This window comes from Ictidomys tridecemlineatus, chromosome 2 (assembly GCF_052094955.1).
Source record: "Ictidomys tridecemlineatus isolate mIctTri1 chromosome 2, mIctTri1.hap1, whole genome shotgun sequence".
Classification (NCBI taxonomy): Eukaryota; Metazoa; Chordata; class Mammalia; order Rodentia; family Sciuridae; genus Ictidomys; species Ictidomys tridecemlineatus.
In genome coordinates this window covers 107,510,867-107,530,336 of record NC_135478.1, presented here as the reverse complement: position 1 = coordinate 107,530,336, position 19,470 = coordinate 107,510,867, and the positions used below count along the sequence as shown (strand labels likewise).

Below are 19,470 nucleotides of genomic sequence, written 5' to 3'. Positions count from 1 at the left end.
TATTAGACTCTTGAACTTGAGGAGAGTTTGCTTGATAAACACAGCCGCACCATTATTTGGGGCATATATATTTATGATTGTTATGTCTTGTTGGTGTATGGTTCCCTTGAGCAGTATGAAGTGTCCTTCTTTATCCCTTTTGATTAACTTTGGTTTGAAATCTATTTTATTAGATATGAGTATGGACACTCCTGCTTGTTTCTGCATTCCATATGAGTGGTATGATTTTTCCCAACCTTTCACCTTCAGTCTATGAATATCTTTTTCTATCAGATGCGTCTCCTGTAGGCAGCATATTGTTGGGTCTTCTTTTGTGATCCATTCTACTAGCCTGTGTCTCTTAATTGGTGAATTTAAGCCATTAACATTTAGGGTTATTATTGAGATATGATTTGTTCTTCTAGCCATATTTGTTTATTGATGTTTCTAAACCTGATTTGTTATCCTCTTTGACTATTTTTCCCCCTTTACTGTCCTATCTCCCATTGTTGGTTTTCAGTGTTATTTTCCATTTCCTCTTCCTGTAATGTTTTGCCAAGGATTTTTTGAAGAGATGGTTTTCTAGCTGCGAATTCTTTTAACTTTTGTTTATCATGGAAGGTTTTAATTTCATCTTCTATCCTGAAGCTTAATTTCGCCGGATACACGATTCTTGGTTGGAACCCATTTTCTTTCAGTGTTTGAAATATGTTATTCCAGGATCTTCTAGCTTTCAGGGTCTGTGTTGAGAGATCAGCTGTTATCCTGATTGGTTTGCCCCTAAATGTAATCTGCTTTCTTTCTCTTGCAGCTTTTAAAATTCTCTCCTTATTCTGTATGTTGGACATCTTCATTATAATGTGTCTAGGTGTGGATCTCTTATGATTTTGCACATTCGGAGTCCTGTAGGCTTCTAGGATTTGTGATTCTGTCTCATTCTTCAAGTCTGGGAAGTTTTCTTGTATAATCTCACTGAATAGTCTGCTTATTCCTTTAGTTTGGAGCTCTGTGCCTTCCTGTATCCCAATGACTCTTAAATTTGGTCTTTTGATATTGTCCCATAATTCTTGGATGTTCTGCTCATGGTTTCTTAGCAGACTTGCTGAGCTGTCTATGTTCTTTTCCAGTTGAAATACTTTGTCTTCATTGTCTGATGTTCTCTCTTCTAAGTGATCTAATCTGCTGTTAGTATTCTCAATTGAGTTTTTAAGTTGGTTTAATGATTCCTGCATTTCCAGGATTTCAATTTGTTTGTTTTTTATTACCTCTATCTCCCTGTGAAATTGATCTTTTACTTCCTGGATTTGTTTGTCAATGTGATCTTTCATTGTCTGATTTTGCTGTCTCATGTCTTCCTTGAGACTCCAGATCATCTGCAGCATATATATCCTGTACTCTTTATCTGACATTCCGTCTGTTGCAGCTATTACCTCTTCTAAAGTTGAGTTGACCTGCATTGCTTGTGGACCTTTCTTTCCTTGTCTTTTCATACTGCTCGCGTTTCTTCCTGCTTGGTGCAACTGTTGTGTTTTTGAAATTTACCTCCTATTTATTTATATTGCTCTTGTATAGTTGGGAAGTCTCCCTTGCAGGGCGGGTAGTGGCTGTGCTCCTCCCCTAATTAGGGTGGTCTGTCTACCACTCTAATTGGTCGCAGGTCTGCCCCCACTGCAGGCACTGGTGGCTGTTCTGCTCTGACCCCACTCCAATTGTGGTAACGTAACTACCACACCCTGGGGTCGTTGGTCCTGATCTGGATGTGGGTGGCGGCTCTGCTGTGCCCCCACTCCAATTGGTGTGACGTGTCTACCACGCTGGCAGACCTCTAGGCCGGTGGGTCGCAGTTCTGCACAGCCCCCACTCCCAATGGGGGTACCTGACTACCTCTCCAACGGGTCGCTGAGCCCCCTCCGGACCCAGGCGGCGACCCTGCTCCACCCCCACTCCAACCAGTGTGACGCGACTGCCTCAGTGTTACGTGTCCACCACGTTGGCAAGCTACCTGGCCTGTCTTGCCAGTGGGTCGCTGGTCCTATTCTAAGCGTGGGCGGCTTCTCTCTTCAGCACCAGCTGCATTTGGGGTTTCATGGTACCACGCCGGCGGGTCACTTGGCCTGCTCTGGGCGCAGGTGGAAGCTCCACTCTGCCCCCACAGCACCCAGCAGGACCCTGGCCGAGAAGCAGTCACCGCCGGTTCCCTAGCCTTGGGCCAAAGCAGCTTAGGTAGCAAGAACCCCGCCTTTCCTATCCGGATACACTCTCTCCGCTGGGAGCTGGCCCCAGCGAGCGACCCCCGGGGTTCCCCAGCCCCAGGCCAAAACTGTCTCGGGAGTCAGAACCCAGTCGCCCCAAGCTCAGCGCACGCTCCACTCGGAGCTCGCCTTCACAGGCAGTCTCCGCAGATTCCTCAGACCTGGGCCCGGTTAGCCCTGGGAACCCAAGTCCCGGGAACCCAAGTCCCGCTGCTCAGTGCCCGGCGCACGCCTTGCCAGGCACGAGCCTTCAAGAGTATTCTCCACAGGATCCCTAGTCCCGATCCTGAGCAAGAAATCTGTCTGCTAGACGAAGGCAAATACCAGCCTGAATTCACCTGTTCCGTAGCTGAATGAGCTGAGATCAGCAGAACAATGGGATGATTACATCATCTCTCCAAGATGGAGGCCGCCGTCCTCCGTGGTCAGACCGGTGACTGGAACCGCCGCTTCTCTCCTCTGTCTCAAGCCGGAACTCCGCACCAAGCGCTGCCGATGTATTGCTGGCAGGAGCCCTCCGAATCCGTATCGCTGTTCTCCCTCTCCTCGCTGTTCTCCCGCTCCGGCTCCCTGCCGATTCCCAGCGTGCGCCGCAGACAACCCGCCGCGGAGCTATCAGGCTATGCGACCCTCCGTGCGGAGAAATGGAGCTCCCACTGCCGAACCTCGCACAATGGAAACCTGTCTATTAGATTCTGTAGCGCCTCAATTTCACTGGAAATTCCCAACAAGATATCCTTCAGCCGTTTCATATCTTCTTTCACTGGCTCAGTGATGCAGCGCACTGGGGTGATGCACTCCCTTCGCCGCCATCTTTCCTCCCCCAGTATTCGCCTTTTCACAATTCTGTCCTCAGAGGTGACATGAGAGGGGAGTCAGAGTCCCTTCTCTAGAGAACTGCATCTCTTAAAAGGAGTTGTTGGCTGCCTACCTCACATTGGGCAGGAGAAAACAGTTATCATGTTGTGAAAGAATGACTGGATGCATCTGAATAACAAATATTCGGCACTTTGTTAGCTCAATATTGCATACAAAAAGTTGATAAGAAATATAAGCCCAAGAAAATCAAAGTGCATTATGAAATTTATTTTATTTTATTTTTTGGTACTGGATATTGAACTCAGGGGCAATTGACCACTGAACCACATCCACAGCCCTATTTTGTATTTTATTTAGAGACAGGCTCTCACTGAGTTGCTTAATGCCTTGGTTTTGCTGAAGGTGGCTTTGAAATCATGATCCTCCTGTCTCAGCCTCTGGAGCCAATGGGATTACAGGTTTGTGCCACCACACCCAGCTGCATTGTAAGCTTCTTGAATGTTAAAGATTCTGATTTTGTATTATTCCTAAAGAGCTATAACTTAGATGGTGTACACATGTCCAGTGTACACCTCTGATTTTCCATGTATGTATATGCATGATCACCAATTCCAGGACCCTAAATCTCTCATGTCCACATCCACTCTGCACCCTCCCCCAAGTAGCCACTGCTCCACCTTAAGTCATCCATGACCCTGGGCTGTATCTGTACCTATGTGGGAGGGGTCATCACTAGCATTCAAAATCATGACTTTGGCTGTATCTATACCTATGTGGGCAGAGTTGTCACTAACTCAGAATCATGACCCTGAACTGTTTCTGTACTTAGGTGGGTGGAGTTGTCACTAGCACTCAGAATCATGACCATGGGCTGTATCTGTAGCTAGATAGGTGGGGTGATAACTAGCCCTCAGAATCATGACCCTGGACTGTATGTGTACATAGCTGGGTGGGGTCATCGCTAGCACTCAGACCAAGACAGCTCCTGACAGCCATACATTAGTGCCCCTCGCTGGCAATATACCCCAAAGGCAACCATTGTTTTTGGCTTCTGTTGCCATAGTCTTTTCTTAAATTTCATATAAAGGGAATGATCATACTGCATGTTCTAGAGCCTGGCTGCTTCTGCTCAACAACATTCTGAGATTCATTCACTTATGCTGTTCCAAGTGTCTTTGCTTTTCCTTACTGTATAGAAGTTTGTGGCTTAATGTGCCACAAAATGATTGGGCACTCAAACACTAATACATAAACAGGCTGCAGTGTATCATTAAAGGTACTGTGGACATTCCCCTAATACTTGGTAGCACAGGCATGCACTTATTTCTCTTGGGATATAGCCAGCAGTTAAAATGCTGAATTATACCATGGGCAACTTTGTTTCCAGAAGAAACTGTCAATTTCCCAAAGTAGCTATCCAAATTTATACTCCCTTCAGCGCATGAGTTCCAGTTCCTCCACATCCTTAATGGCATTGGAAACTGTGGGATGTTTTATCCACTTTGCAGGGTGGACTTGTGCATCACCATGCTTTATTGTTAAAGGATTGTGCCCATAAGCACATTTCCATATGCATATTATCGATTTGATTTTCCTTTCTGTGGAGTTTTTACACATATCCTTTGCCTGGTTCATGTTGGATTGTGATTTTTCTTAATTTCTACTTTTATTGCTTTGCTTCTTATAGCTGGAATCCAGGGTCCCATGCATGCTAAACACACCCTACCATGAAGCCACACCCCAGCCAAGCTTGTCCTTTTTTTTTTTTAATACAGTACTGGGAATTGAACTCAGGGCCTTGTGCATGGCAGGCAAGTGCTCACGGAACTATATATATTCCCAGCCTTTTCTGATTTTCTTAAAGATGTCTTGGAGGCAAATTTGGTATATATAATATATATATATATATGTTGTAGATGAACACAATACCTCTATTTTATTCATTTTTTATGTGGTGCTGAGGATCGAATCCAGTTCCTCACGTGTGTCAGGTGAATGCTCTACCACTGAACCACAACCCCAGCCCAGATTTCTTTATTTTAACAAAATCTATCTATTGTGCTTCCTTTATGGTTAACATATTTGCATTCTCTTTGATAGAATTTTGCCTTCCCCAATGCCATAAAAAAATAGTAGTGTGGTTAACTACATTAAAAGACTTCTAACTGTAAACTTTCCAAACATACAACTATCTTCCAAGTACAATCCTCACAAGAAAGGTGACTGAAATGGGCAGTAAATTTCTTATGTGTAAAAGACCTCCCTAGTTCCCAGAGGCAGCCTTTTCCTACTGTACATTTGACTCAGTTTCCCTCAAGACAAATTTGGTTTTCAAGATGGCTCCTCTCTATCAAGTGTTGCAAATAGAAAAGAGGAAAGGTTAAGACACTGGGGCTTTCCCCAGCTCTTTCTCTTCTAGGGGAACTTTCCATTGCATCTTCTCAACAATTTCTATTTCCACTTTATTAGTCAGAACTAGTAACTAGTTTAGAAGCATGGTCACATTTAGCTTCAAGGACAGTGGAGACATGCAGTTTAAGAGCACATCGCCATTCTGAGTAGAGTGATCTGTGGGCATGAAAGGAGGTTAAGTTCACCATTAGAAATCTGTTAAACCTAGTACGTCTTATTTACTTTTTTAGTTGTAGATGGACACAATACTTTTGTTTTATTTATTTATATGTGGTGCTGAGAATTGAACCCAGTGCCTAACATATGCTAGGTAAGTGCTCTACCACTGATCCACACCCCCAGCCCCAGTATGTCTTTTTTTTATTTTTATTTTTGGCCAGGTATACATTCATTTGCTATAATACCATTAGGATGGGGATTGAAGCTAGGGTCTCACACTTGCCAGGTGTGTCTTCTACCAAGTGAGCTATATCCCCAGCCTGAGAATAAGTCCATATTCACAAATATTATTTGCAAGTAATTTCTCTCCCAAATGTCTATTTGATGGCAGTTTGAAAACTGTTGAAATGATCTCTCCTTGGCTTCCCCACACACACACAAACACCCATACAATTATTAACTATTCCTGAAGCTTCTAGAACCTTTGTCTTTACTGTGCTGGGAAGCGATAGAGGGACTTACTAGATGTACAAGCCAGTGGTGGAATTATTGGCTTACTGGTGACAGATCCAGGACTTCTTACTGCTCATAAATGAAAGCTTCATTCCTGTCAAGTTTCAATCATCTGAAAAATTTTTCATTTAAGAACATTTATCCTTAACTCTGTAACACTTCTGCCTTCTATGTGCTGAGGCCACTAGATAAAATGGCAAACTTAAACCTAAGCCTAGTTGGTAGTTACCTGAATTTGCACTTTCTCTTAGGAGCTTGTTCTTATTTGGTACATCAATGACAAAATACACTTTGACATGTGCTAGGCAAGCACTCTACCACTGTTACAACCCCAAAATTTTGAGACTGGATTCTGAATAATGAGTAGAACACCACAAATACTGGGCATTCAGAAATCAATAGCTTCCTCCCCTCCGGGAACAGATCACTTTCCTTCTCAAATAAATAGCACAAAATGGAGAGTGTTTCAGAAATATTTACAGTGCTGAATCCTCCGTTTTCACAGATAGCCCTAATCTGCCAGGATCCTGCTCTTTCCAATCAATGCTCATTCACATAAAGAATGTGCCGAGGTTGAAGGAAAGTGTCTCTGTGAAAGCAACTGGATTTGATTTTCACCATCCTGATTCTACAGCTATACACAAACATCTCAGCTGTACCACTTCTCAAATCCCCTGGCTTGACACACCACCTCAATGGTGGCTCATCATTTCCCATGTTATTGTTGTTTGAAAACTTTCAGCAGCAGCAACTTCTCATTTCCCCCAGAGCACAGAATTATATGTAAGCATGATTCTAACAGTTAGCTTCCTTACTTTATACCATGTGCCAAGTTCCTGCCACAGAACACGAAAGCCTTCCCTCCTACTACATGAAACCACAATTCCCTACTGTCCACAAAGCCTTGCAAGCTTCTGCCTAAACTTCACTCTCTGGCACCAATTCCTGAAGCAGTCTGAGTTATTATGCAATAAAACACACACATTCATGGTTAACTTGCCTAGTGTATTAAAAGGATACTAAATAATTCAACTTAAACACAAGTGATTAGGTAAGAAAATGACACTTATTAAAACTGTTCTGGCAAATCTATACAGAAGGAACTAATTAACAATCACATCAAGATGCTACCACAGAACAAAAGCTCAGGTTGCTTTTCTGTTCTTGAGAATTTTACTGAAAATATGGAATGTTTCAGCAAACCTTAGTTATCATGCAGGGCACTCTGAATGGTGGTCACATCATCATGACTCCTACACTGTGAGGGTTACTTCTCTTAAAAGAAATCAAGATGGGGCCTGGAGTTGGGGCTCAGTGGCGGAGCACTTGTCTGGCATGTGTGAGGCACTGGATCCTAGCACCACATAAAAATAAATAAAGTCAATAAGTCCATATACAACTAAAAAACAAGAAAAGAAATCAAGATGCTCTAGCCAGCAACCAGGCTATACCAACCTATGGGATATGCATCATATTGATTTCCATAACTAACAAGTTAACTGCCAGGACTGCTTACTAAGGGTGAAAATGACAGGAAGTATTTGTGATGTTGCTAAAAATTCATTTTTATTAGCCATAGTTATCCCAAAACCAAGTTGTATTTACTCAGAAACAAAGAAACATGTTGGTATAGAGGGTAGGAACTCTGGTAAGCAATCCTGTATATGCTATCTGTTTCACACATGGCATTTCTAAGTCAAACATCCAACTATACAAAAGCCACATGAAGTAACACAGGAAGATATTTAAATAATTTCTGTAGGCCTTAGGATGTATTTCTTAGTGAAATTCTGATTATAACATTTATTTACACACTAAAAAATTGTATTTGTTTACCATTTAAAGTTGAATATTTCCTCCCATCTTTTCATAAAACTTGGATCATCTACAAAATAATTTCCCTTAAAATTATTTCTAAAGGAGGGGCTGGGACTGTGACTCAATGGTGGAGTGCCTGCCTCACATGTGAGGCACTAGGTTCAATCCTTAGCACCACATAAAAATGAATAAAGATATTGTGACCATCTACAACTAAAAAATATATTTTAAAAAAATATTTCTAAAGGAAATTTTTCCAGATTAAATGAAATAACAGGCATTTTAGAATGAACATTCAGATACCTGATGAGGTGAACCTTACTGCTGAGGTTTTCCCTCATGTGATACATTCAGAAATCTTCACTCCTACATCATCATCATCATCATCATCATCATCACTAGAAGCTGTCCATTTCTAGATGAAGAAACCATAATGGGGCCGGGGATGTGGCTCAGCAGTAGAGCGCTTGCCTAGCACATGCAAGCCCCTGGGTTCAATCCTCAGTACCACATAACAATAAATAAAATAAAGATATCATGTCCAACTACAAGTAAAAAATAAATTTTTTTTTAAAAAAAAGAAACCATAATGTATAGCATGGTCCTCTAAGGTATGGGCTCCTGACTCCTACGTTTGTAATTTTGATAGTTCTGCCATTCACTGGTTCTAATATTTTTCTCTTTAAAATCCCAATAACTAATAAATAATAAATGTCAGCGGAGTCCATTCCACATTCATTTTCTTCACAAAACTTCCTCCATGAACTTTACCATGGACTAAGACAAACTGCCAACACTCATCTCACTCATGGGAAACTTGCGGTTTCCCACAAGTATAGATTGAAGCAAGGTACAGTGGCAAGAACCCACAGTCCCCACTACTAGAGAGAATGAGGCAGGAGGGTCACTTGAGCCCAGATTCTTGAAACCAGCCTGGTCAATAGAGTGAGACCTCTTTCAAAAAATAAATAAATAGGTAAAATAAAAGATCTGCTGCTGAAAACATTCAGAGGGTTTGCTGAATTTTTAGCATCCTGTGTGTAGTTCCTAGTATTTTGGAGCATAAAGAACAGCTTTTGGAGGGCTGGGATTGTGGCTCAGCGGTAGAGTGTGAGGCACTGGGTTTGATTCTCAGCACCACATACAAATAAGTAAATTTTTTCATCAATAACTAATAAAAATATTTTTAAAAAAGAACAGCTTTTGTAATTACTGTGTGGATTCCTGGCATGTGCCAACCATTGAAAACATTTCTGTTTAATATGAGTTTTCTGGCATACAATGAGATGACTCAAATTGAGTTTCTCTTTTATATGATTTTGTTGCTATTCCCTGTGAATTAACTTTTGAGAGAAATTTTCTGATATGAAATGCATCAATATGTATCTCATCTGCATGAGTTCTCTGATGCATAATAAGTTGTGACTTCCAACAAAAGGCTTTCCCACACTCAGAGCATTTGCAAGGTTTCTCTCCTGTATGTGTCTTCTGCTGTGCACTGAGAATTGACTTCTGAGAGAAGGTCTTTCCACATTCAGTGCATCCATAGGGCTTCTCTCCTGAGTGAGTTCTCTGATGTACAATAAGCTGAGATTGCCTAATGAAGGCTTTATCACTCGCTACACTCAGGGTTTCTTTCTATGTGCATTCTCTGATGTATGACAAGCTGTAATTTCCCACTGAAGAACTTCTTACACTGATTGCATTTATAAGGGTTTTGCCCTACATGAGTTCACTCATGTACAAGGAGTAGTGACTTCCAAATGAAGGCTTTCCCGCATTCACTACATGCATATGGTTTCCTTCCTGAATGAGTCCGCATAAATATAATGAGGTATGACCTGCTGCTGAAGGCTTTCCCACATTTGCTACATACATAGGTTTTTTTGCCTCCTTGAGTTTGCTGATGTGCAATGAGCTGGTCTTTCCTATTAAAAGTTTTCCCACATTCCCTGCATTCAAAGGGTTTTTCTCCTGTATGAATTCTCTAATGCAAAATTAACCGTGAATGGAAACTAAATGACTTCCCACATTCAGTGCAGGCATGTGGCTTCTCTCCTGTGTGTGTCTGCATGTGTAAAATGAGGTAAGACTTACTCCTGAAAGCCTTGCTACATTCATTGCACACATAAGGTTTCACTCCTGTGTGACTTCTCTGATGCACAATGAGCTGTGACTTCAAACTGAAGGCTCATTACACCCATAGGGCTTTACTCCAGTGTGTACCATCTAATGTACAATGAGCTGTGACTTGAATGTGAAGGCTTTCCCACAGACATAGGGTTTCTCTCCTGTGTAAGTTCTCTGATGTACCATAAGATTTGACTTTGTATTGAAGGCTTTCTGACATTCACTGCATTCATATGGTTTCTCTCCTGTGTGTTTTTTTTAAATTTTTTTTAGAGAGAGAGAGAATTTTAATATTTATTTTTTAGCTTTTGGCAGACACAACATCTTTGTTTGTATGTGGTGCTGAGGATCGAACCTGGGCCACACGCATACCAGGCAAGCGTGCTACTGCTTGAGCCACATCCCCAGCTCCTGTGTGAGTTTTTTGATGTATAATGAGCTGTGACTTCAAACCAAAAGCTTTCTCACATTCATCACACCCATAGGGTTTCTGTCCTGCATGACTTCTCTGGTGTGAAATGAGCTGGTATTTCCAACTGAAGGCTTTCCCACATTCATGGCATTCATAGGGGCTCTCTCCTGTGTGAATCCTCTGGTGTATAACGAGTTGTGAATTAAAACTGAAGGCCCTCCCACAACTATTGCACTCATGGAGTTTCTCTCCTGTGTATATCTGCTTGTGTATAATGAGGTAGGACTTTCTCCTAAAGGCCTTCCCACACTCATTACATCCATATGGTATCATTCCTATGTAACTTCTCTGATGCACAATGAGCTGTGACTTCAAACTGAAGGTTTTCCCACACTCATTACAACCACAGGGCTTTACTCCGGTGTGTACCCCCTGATGTACAATGAGCTGTGGCTTGAATGTGAAGGCTTTCCCACAGTCAGTACAGACATAGGGCTTCTCTCCTGTGTGAGTTCTCTGATATACCATAAGATTTGACTTTGTATTGAAGGCTTTCTTACATTCACTGCATTCATATGGTTTCTCTCCTGTGTGAGTTCTTTGATGTATAATGAGCTGTGACTTCAAACCAAAAGCTTTCCCACATTCATCACACCCATAGAGTTTCTGTCCTGCATGACTTCTCTGGTGTAGAATGAGCTAGTCTTTTCTTTTGCAGACATTTCCACATTCACAACATTCATGGGGATTACTGCCTGTACGAATCCTCTGATGTGTGACATGTTGTGGAGTGAAACAAAAGCTTTCCCATATTCACTGCTTTCATGTAGTTTCTCTTCTGTGTAGGTTTTATGGCATACAATGAAGTATGCCTTACTACTGAAGTCCTTCCCAAATCCACTGCATTCACAGATTTTCCCTCCCACAGGAGTTTGCTGATGCACTACAAGGCATGACCTGCTGCTATAGGCTTTCTCCCCATGATGCACCTGCTGGCAAATAAGTGGTGACTTCTTGTTCAGTTTTCCCAGATTTGTTATTTTCATATTATGTAATTCCAGTAACAGTTTGCTCATGCTTAGAATAAAATAATAATTCCCCCTGTATGTGAAACCCATTAGGATTCTTTCCAGCATAATTAGTATCATAGTTCATAATTAGTATATCGTAGTTCAACATCTTTCCATATGTGCCACAGTTATGAACATTGTCTTGAAGTATAACTTGTACTGAGAAGACATAATTCTCCAAATGAAGTACATTCAAAGCTTTTTGCCACACTTCCCACCTTGCCTTGGTTCTCCTGTTGCCTCTCTGTATGATCACCAATCTCCCAGATTTTGTCTAGAAGTGAAAATAATTAGTCATGTTATAAATAAGAACATGATCCTGGTATGGTATACAACTGCATTAAAATTACCATGTCATAAGATTTTTAGTTTCAGACATCAGATCTTAAAAGAGAGATTGACTGCTATAAGAAACTAACAACAAATAAAGATGGTTTTGAATTCCAAGTTTTGTATAATGTAACAAAAACAAATCCGCTCAAGGAACAGTGAGCATAATATAAAGAAGTTGTATGGGATCTTTAAGCATTAGTTTCATTCAACAAATACTGTATACATTTTATGTACCAAACATTGTGCTAAGCTCTGTAGAAATGGCAGAGAGCATTGCAGATTAGCTCATAATCCCTTTGGGAATTATGTCCCACAGAACACCTAGATCACATGGACCATCATCATGAAGCTACTTAGGATAAGGAGCAGTTCTTAAAGACTCCCAGAGGAACAACAAAACAAAGTTTCATACAATGGACCAAAAATTAAAATGGCATCAGACCTCTTATTAGTAGTGTTTGAAGACAGAAAACAGAACAACTGACAATACTGAGAGTGAATATTGTCAGATATATAAGGCTCAAAGTGTCTATCACATGCACTCTTTCTCAGGAAGGAAGTGCTACTGAAGAAAGTGCTTCAATAACATACACCAAGAAGCCAGGCAATGTGGCACATGTATATAACTCCAGCAACTGGGGAGACTGAGGCAGGAGGATCAGAAGGACCAGCCTCAGTAACATAGCAAGACTGAAAAAGAAATTAGGAAAACTATCTCATTCACAATATCCTAAAAAATAATATGAAATACCTGAGAATAAATGTAATGAAGGAATAGAAGAACCTCTACCATAGAAGAAGGGGATTGAGGAGTTGAGGGAGAGGGAGAAAAAAATGAGATAAGGGACAATGGAATAAATCTGATCTAACCTTCCTATGCATATTTATGAATACATTACAGTGACTCACCATTATGTACATCCACAAGACACTAATTTAAAAATAAACTGTGAACAAAGAGCAGACAAATCAGTAGACTAGAGCAAAGGGAATGGGAGAGGGAAAGGGTGCTGCCCCCGACCTGCATGAAGAGCTGAAGTTAAGGTCGCCTGTGTGAATTTCTAGGTACACCAAATAAAACACAGACACATTTTACCTTAAAACAAGCTTCTGGAAGGCTTCTCCACTCTCAGCCTCAGGCTCCCCAAATGGGAAAGCAAGAGAAAGTCACGAGAGGCTGGTGAGAGAGAGAGAGCACGTTCAGAAGTGGGCTTTTATTGCAGGAACTCTTGTTCTTTGAAAGTTCTATCCAAAAAAGGCCAGAAGAGGCAGGGTTACAAGGAACAGGTTAGTGTAATTCAACTTCAGGGGTGACACCTACATCTGAAGACATGCCTTCTACTTTTTGAGCTGGGGCAACGCCCAAGTCACCACGAAATGTAGTGATAGGTCAGAAGGCATGGGTCATTCAGAGTGGCTCCCCACAAAAGGGTAAATACTTGGCAGTGAGTTATAGCAAAATATATTCCATGCTTTTATTACTTGGTCAAAATTAACCCCAATGTTATGTATAGTTAATATGAACCCAAAATGGACTAAGAAGGTTTTAAAAGTTACAACACATGAGCAGGGAAGTTGCTCAGTGGTGGAGTACTTGCCTACCATGCACAAGGTCCTGGGCTCCATCCCCAGCATTACATACACACACACACACACACACACACACACACACACACACACACACCCCTCAGAGTTACAACATACAAGAATAAAGGAGGGGCTGGAGTTGTGGCTCAGAAGTGGAGCGCTTGCCTAGCATGTGTGAGGCCCTGGGTTCGAGCCTCAGCATCACACAAAAATAAATAAATAAAATAAAGGTATTGTGTCCATCTACAACCAAAAAAAATTTTTAAAAAAAAGAAAAGAAAAAAGGATACTCAAAGACCCCCACACACATAGAGGAAAGAGCAAGAGAAGACCTGAGGGGAACGAGGACTTGGAGGAACAGCATGAAGACAGGCTCCATGGGATGGGGAACTGAAGTGGGGAAGGGGACAGGCTTCATATGATGCTAGATGTGCTTAGAGGGTGACAGGAGCATGTTAAGGCAACCAGCAAGGCCAACCTAGAAGCCGAAGATTCCCCAACAGTTTACAAAGAGAAAAAGTTGGAACTGCACCTGTTGAATTTAAGCATAAACTGTGTGTGTGTATATATATATACACACAAGTATGCATGCATGTATAAAGGACAGAGAGGAAGCCACGCCAGTAAGCGGGGGAGAGGAACCTTGCTTACATGAGTAATAAAGTGAGAATATCATCAATCAAGCAAGAGGGGAATGGAGGATGCCAAGGAGGAGGTTAATTAAGAGCGTGACTGTGAAGGAGACCAAAACTGTACAGACAAGAGGGTGAGTCACGTGGAGACTCACACCAGCTCTGAGAGAGAGGAGAGAGCACATCACCTCCATCACTGACCTGGGTGGCCTCGACTCAGGCTCTGAGTCTGCACCACACACAGCTCTGCCCCTTTTCTAACCTGAAGACAACACCAGGTGTAGTGTGGATACCCTGTGAAGAGAAAACCATGCACTCAGGCAAAGGTCATTCAACCAATAAACTGAGACTAAGGAAAGCTCTAAGTGAAGCCAACAACACAAAGAGTTCCACAGAGCAGTAGGGGAGGTGGCCTCAGGTCTATACGCACTCCCCTCAGGAAGTGGCACCTACCCAGGGACACCAGATTGCAGTAGTTCTCCAACATCACGCTCCAGTACCGGCACTTTTGCACTGGATCCAACAGCTGCCACTCCTCCCAGGAGAAATACACAAACATGTCCACGAAGGAGAGAGGGGCCTAGCCATCCACTCAGATGGGGTGGGAGGACATTTAAAAAGTGAAGAGCCCAAGCCAGGAAAAAAAAAACTGAACAGACACTGAACACTAATGCTACTGGTGAATCTGAAGTGCCAGACAAGCATGTGCTCACTGGAAACAGCCATTCAATTCTAGCCTGCATTTAAAATTCTTCCTAACAAAAAATGTTGATGATAAAAAGCACTACCCCAGGTAAAATATGAATATGGACTTGTATCAAGTTTGATGTAAACTTTACTATACATGAATCAAAGACTCCCATAGAGATGAAGAGTCTGATTTCTTTTTCCCCTATCCTCAGATTGAACCCAGGGGTGCTCTATCACAGAGCCACATCCCCAGCCCTTTTCATTTTTATTTTAAGACAGGGTCTCCCTAAATTGTCCAGGCTGGCCTCAAACTTGCAATCCTCCTGCTTCAGCCTCCAGAGTCACTGGGATGACAGGCATGATCCATCATGCCCTGAGAAGAGTCTGATATTAATCATTGTAAATATGAAGGCTCTAAAATTAAGAATGGGGGTATAGTCTGATATTCTGCATTTCAAACAGCTTCCAGAACAACACACACCTTGTAAACACACATAAACAAAAGCATACTCTAAAACCGAATAATTTCAAGGTTTGGAAGGAGGCAGCAATCAGATATGCAGACGTAAGTGAATGTATGAACAAAGGTATAAAAAAGGTATGAGTGTACAAAGGCCACATGATGTGTAAAAGGTACCAACCAAAAAGTGACTGAGGCCAGGCATGGTAGTGTTCAAAGCCGGCCTCAGCAAAAGCAAGGCACTAAGAAACTCAGTGAGATCCTGCCTCTAAATATAATACAAAATAGGGCGGAGAATGTGGCCCAGGGGTCAAGTGCCCCTGAGTTCAATCCCTGGTACTCCCCCCACCAAAAAAAAAAAAAGGCAATTGATTCAGCCCACTGACCTAAGGATCCCCAGGCCTCCTCCATGGAAAACAAACAAACAAACAAACAAAAAAACAAAATATAAACGGAGGAAATGGAATAGACAAGCAAGCAACTCACCCAGGACTTGGTGGTTTCTAGCTGTTCCTGGGAAATAAACAGCCACTCTAGGACCTGCTCTGTCCTGGGGCTCTTCTGCCTCTGCCCAGCTGCTCCCAGGAGAGGCCTCTAGTCGGGGGTCCCTTGGAGAACAGGCTCCTGACCTTGATGCTCTCTGATCCCATCACATGAGTGGTCTCCTTCCTGGAGAGGAGGAACCTGTGGGCTCAAGAGAAGCTCACTTCAGCAAAGGTTTCCTTCCGGCCTCACCTCAATCTCCAGCTGGTGACTCCTGCCCACGTGGAGGGGAGGCTGGGGTTCTGTGCACAGTAGTTGGCAGCAGCAGGGCAAGAACCAGAATGCATATATGGAGCCCAGCACATTGATGGCAGTTCCACCAGCTCCCACACAGCCTGAAGCCCTGGAAGTGCAACAAACCACCAGGTTCACTGGATATTTACAGGACTGCTAGGCAGCAAGGTCAATGAGCATGGCTGCCAAATGCTCAGGGGCATCCCACAAGGTGTTCTGGACCACAAGTATCAGTCATGGCCAGCCCCTCCCATCATCTGATGCTGTAACAGTTCACCTCTTGAGGTTTTGGGGGTTTTGTTTGTTTTTTGTTTTTATTTATTTATTTATGAGGTTTTTTTGTTTATTTTTGTTTTATTTTGTTTTTGGTAGTTGCAGGTGGAGAGCATGTCTTTTGTTTATTTATTTATATATGGTGCTAAGGATCTGATCATCTGAGACCACAGGGAGCTGAGAAATTGATAAGCAGTTACTTCCAGAGCACAGATTCTCAGACTTAGGGAAAGTTACTGGAAACAGAGACCAAAATGAAACAGAGACCCAAGAGAGAAAAATAGACTCAAGGGAGGAAGGGAAAAGTAGAGGGGGCTCAGAGTGGGGCACAGGAGAGAAGGAAGAGACAGGATTTAGATAGAGAGAGGATCCAGCAGAGGCTTACCCAGAAACAATCTGAACAACACACAGCATGTGAACATGAGAGAAAATGCACTAGAACACAAGGCACGTCCAGCCCCACAAGAGACAGGATCAGGGCAGGAAAAAGCCTCCTGGCAGGGACAGCCTTCGTGGTACAGACAGAGACAGGAGCCTCTGGTAGTGAAGCAAGATCTGGCCCATTCCAGACCCCAAAAGAACAGCCAAAAAACACCTTATTTAAACTTCTTTGGTTTTAAAAGAACCAAAGAAGGCTCATAGACAGGAAAAACACATCCAAAATATCTGACCCTTTTGCACATGCACATAAATTGTAACCTAGTGTTTCAGAAGTTAAAATTAGGAAAACAAAAATCAGAAAGGACAGTCATAAATAAAGGACCTAGAAGGCAGATGAAGAATGTGAAATAAGAAATATAAGAACTAAGAAATGAACTGGGAAAAAAATGAGAAACTAAGATCAAATTAGGAAGAACAAAGTGGGGCTGGGGTTGTGGCTCAGTGGTAGAGCGCTTGCCTCACACGTGTGAGACACTGGGTTTGATCCTCAGCACCACATAAAAATAAATAAATAAATAAATAAAGAGTTGTGTCCATCTACAACTAAAAAAAAATTTTAAAAAAAGGGGGGAAAAATCCTGCAGAAACCAGAGGGCAGCAAAGGTGAAAGTGAAGAAAGCCTAAAGAAGTAAGGACAGAGTAAAACCATCCAGAGAAGCAATGAAAATGACTTCTACAAAGACTGTTCACAGGTTGGTTTGTTTTGTTATTGCTGCTGTTTTTCTTTTGCCATCCTGGGAGCTCTACCATTGAGCCCCCTGCACTCCCCCTTTTTTACATTTTCGAGACAGTGTTTGGCTAAGTTGCCTAGACTGGCCTCCAACTTGAGATCCTCTGCCTCAGACTCCTGAGCAGGTGTGCCCACAGTGCCAGCATTAGGGTGCACTTTAACTTCCAAGTATATGCACTCTAGTATTGAGAACTCGGTGCCTGGAGTCTAACTGCCTCCGGCAACCTACATGCTGTGAACATAGCAAACCACTTTACCCATCTTTGTTGAAATTTAGCATTAGTACCTTCCTCATGAGGCTGCTGCGAGGATTAAAGTTAATATGTGTAAAGTGCTCAGATCTGGCCAGGTATAGAGGCCACACCTGTGCTCCCAGCTACTTGAAAGGCTGAGGCAGGAGGGTCGCAAATTCCAGGTAAGCCTGGGCAGCTTATCAAGAAAGGCTTACCATTTAGTTCAGTGGTAGTTCAGTGCATGCCTAGCATGCAAGAAACCCTGGGTTTGATCTCCTGCACAAAAACAAGGAAGGGTGCAATGGCAATGCCCTACTGAGGTGGATGGCGTAAGGTGTCCATCCTCTGGAGGAGCGCAGTATGTTTCTGGTAATGGCCTGGTTTGCTTTTGTATTCCTTTGATAAGTATAGTTGCGACTTCTCATATGACCATTAAGTATGAAGGAAAAAACATGACTTTCCCAATTAATGCAACTACTTCTAAAGAATAAATCTGTTTACTCTAAATGCAATGATTTAGCTGTGGAACGTAAATTGTTAATGTTTAATGAAAAACCCCCTGAAGGAAAAACAGTCAAGGAAGTTTTTGAGAAATTAAATTAAAATCTAGAGAAGAAGAATTAATGTTAAGAAGACAGATTAGCACTTAGTACTGGGCAACTTGTTCTTATTCCTGTGCACAATGGTTTGTGCTCTTGCTCTTGTTTGATTAAAATTAGTAGCCTCTCTTTTCAAGTTAACCACTTGCAATAACCGTGGCGCCGATTCTAGTCAGTAAGTCAAGAAAGAATAGTCAAAGTATAGGCCAATAGTCCGGGACATTTTTAACTATTATTAAAAGCTAACTAAGCAGGGGGCTGGGGATGTGGCTCAAGCGGTAGCACGCTCGCCTGGCAGGCGTGCGGCCCAGGTTCAATCCTCAGCACCACATACAAACAAAGATGTTGTGTCCGCCGAGAACTAAAAAATAAATATTAAAATTTTTTTTAAAAAAGCTAACTAAGCAGAAACAGCTCAAAGCAAAACAAGAACTGAAAGTAAAAATGCTTGCTTATGCATAAGCCAAGATTCATTCTTCTTATCTAATTGTAGCTATGTAATATTTTGTTTCTTTGAATGATTCCTGTTTTGTAACCACAAAGTACTGTGAGTCTGCCAAGATGAAAAGTATATATGATTAACTTCACAAGTAAAGATTGAGATTCAGCATCTTCACTTTTGTGTCTGTGTTGTTTCTCCACCCCCTTTCGCCAACTCCTCACCATCCATCCATTCATCTCCTGAGAACCCCTGTTGGAGGTGGACTCCGACAGAAGGGGGCTGGCAAAGTAGATCATAGGTAAAGAACTTGCTTAGCATCTGGGAGGCTCTGGGTTCAATCTGCAGTACTACCACCCCCTGCCAAGAGTGCTTTGACCTTACACTATATATATATGTTGATTAGCATACTGGCATTGTAAAGCTCTCTTTATCTAAGTCTTCTACATATCTTAAATTGAATGCAATTTTATCCTTTTATTTCAATGGCAAGTAACATAACTTCTTTCATATACTTTCTGAATAAATACCATCTGCAAAGAGTAAATCTATTGATTTCAAACAGATTTCATACCATCTTGGTATGAAACCCAAGATCCTGCTGGTTCCCCACAAGCTGTTTCATCCCATCACAGCAGAGCATCTTAACCAAGTCTACGCCACCGTCTCCATTGCCCCAAGTTCCATTTCTGCACCCAACTATGCTCCCCAC

General features: G+C 42.2%; 2 pseudogenes; both read right to left on the bottom strand.

Annotated features, from left to right (window-relative positions):
* Nucleotides 1–3,302: 3,302 nt before the first annotated feature.
* Nucleotides 3,303–10,181, bottom strand: LOC144375294 (uncharacterized; annotated as a pseudogene).
* A 4,241-nt stretch (nucleotides 10,182–14,422) lies between these two features.
* Nucleotides 14,423–19,430, bottom strand: LOC144364774 (zinc finger protein 268-like; annotated as a pseudogene).
* Nucleotides 19,431–19,470: the final 40 nt, after the last annotated feature.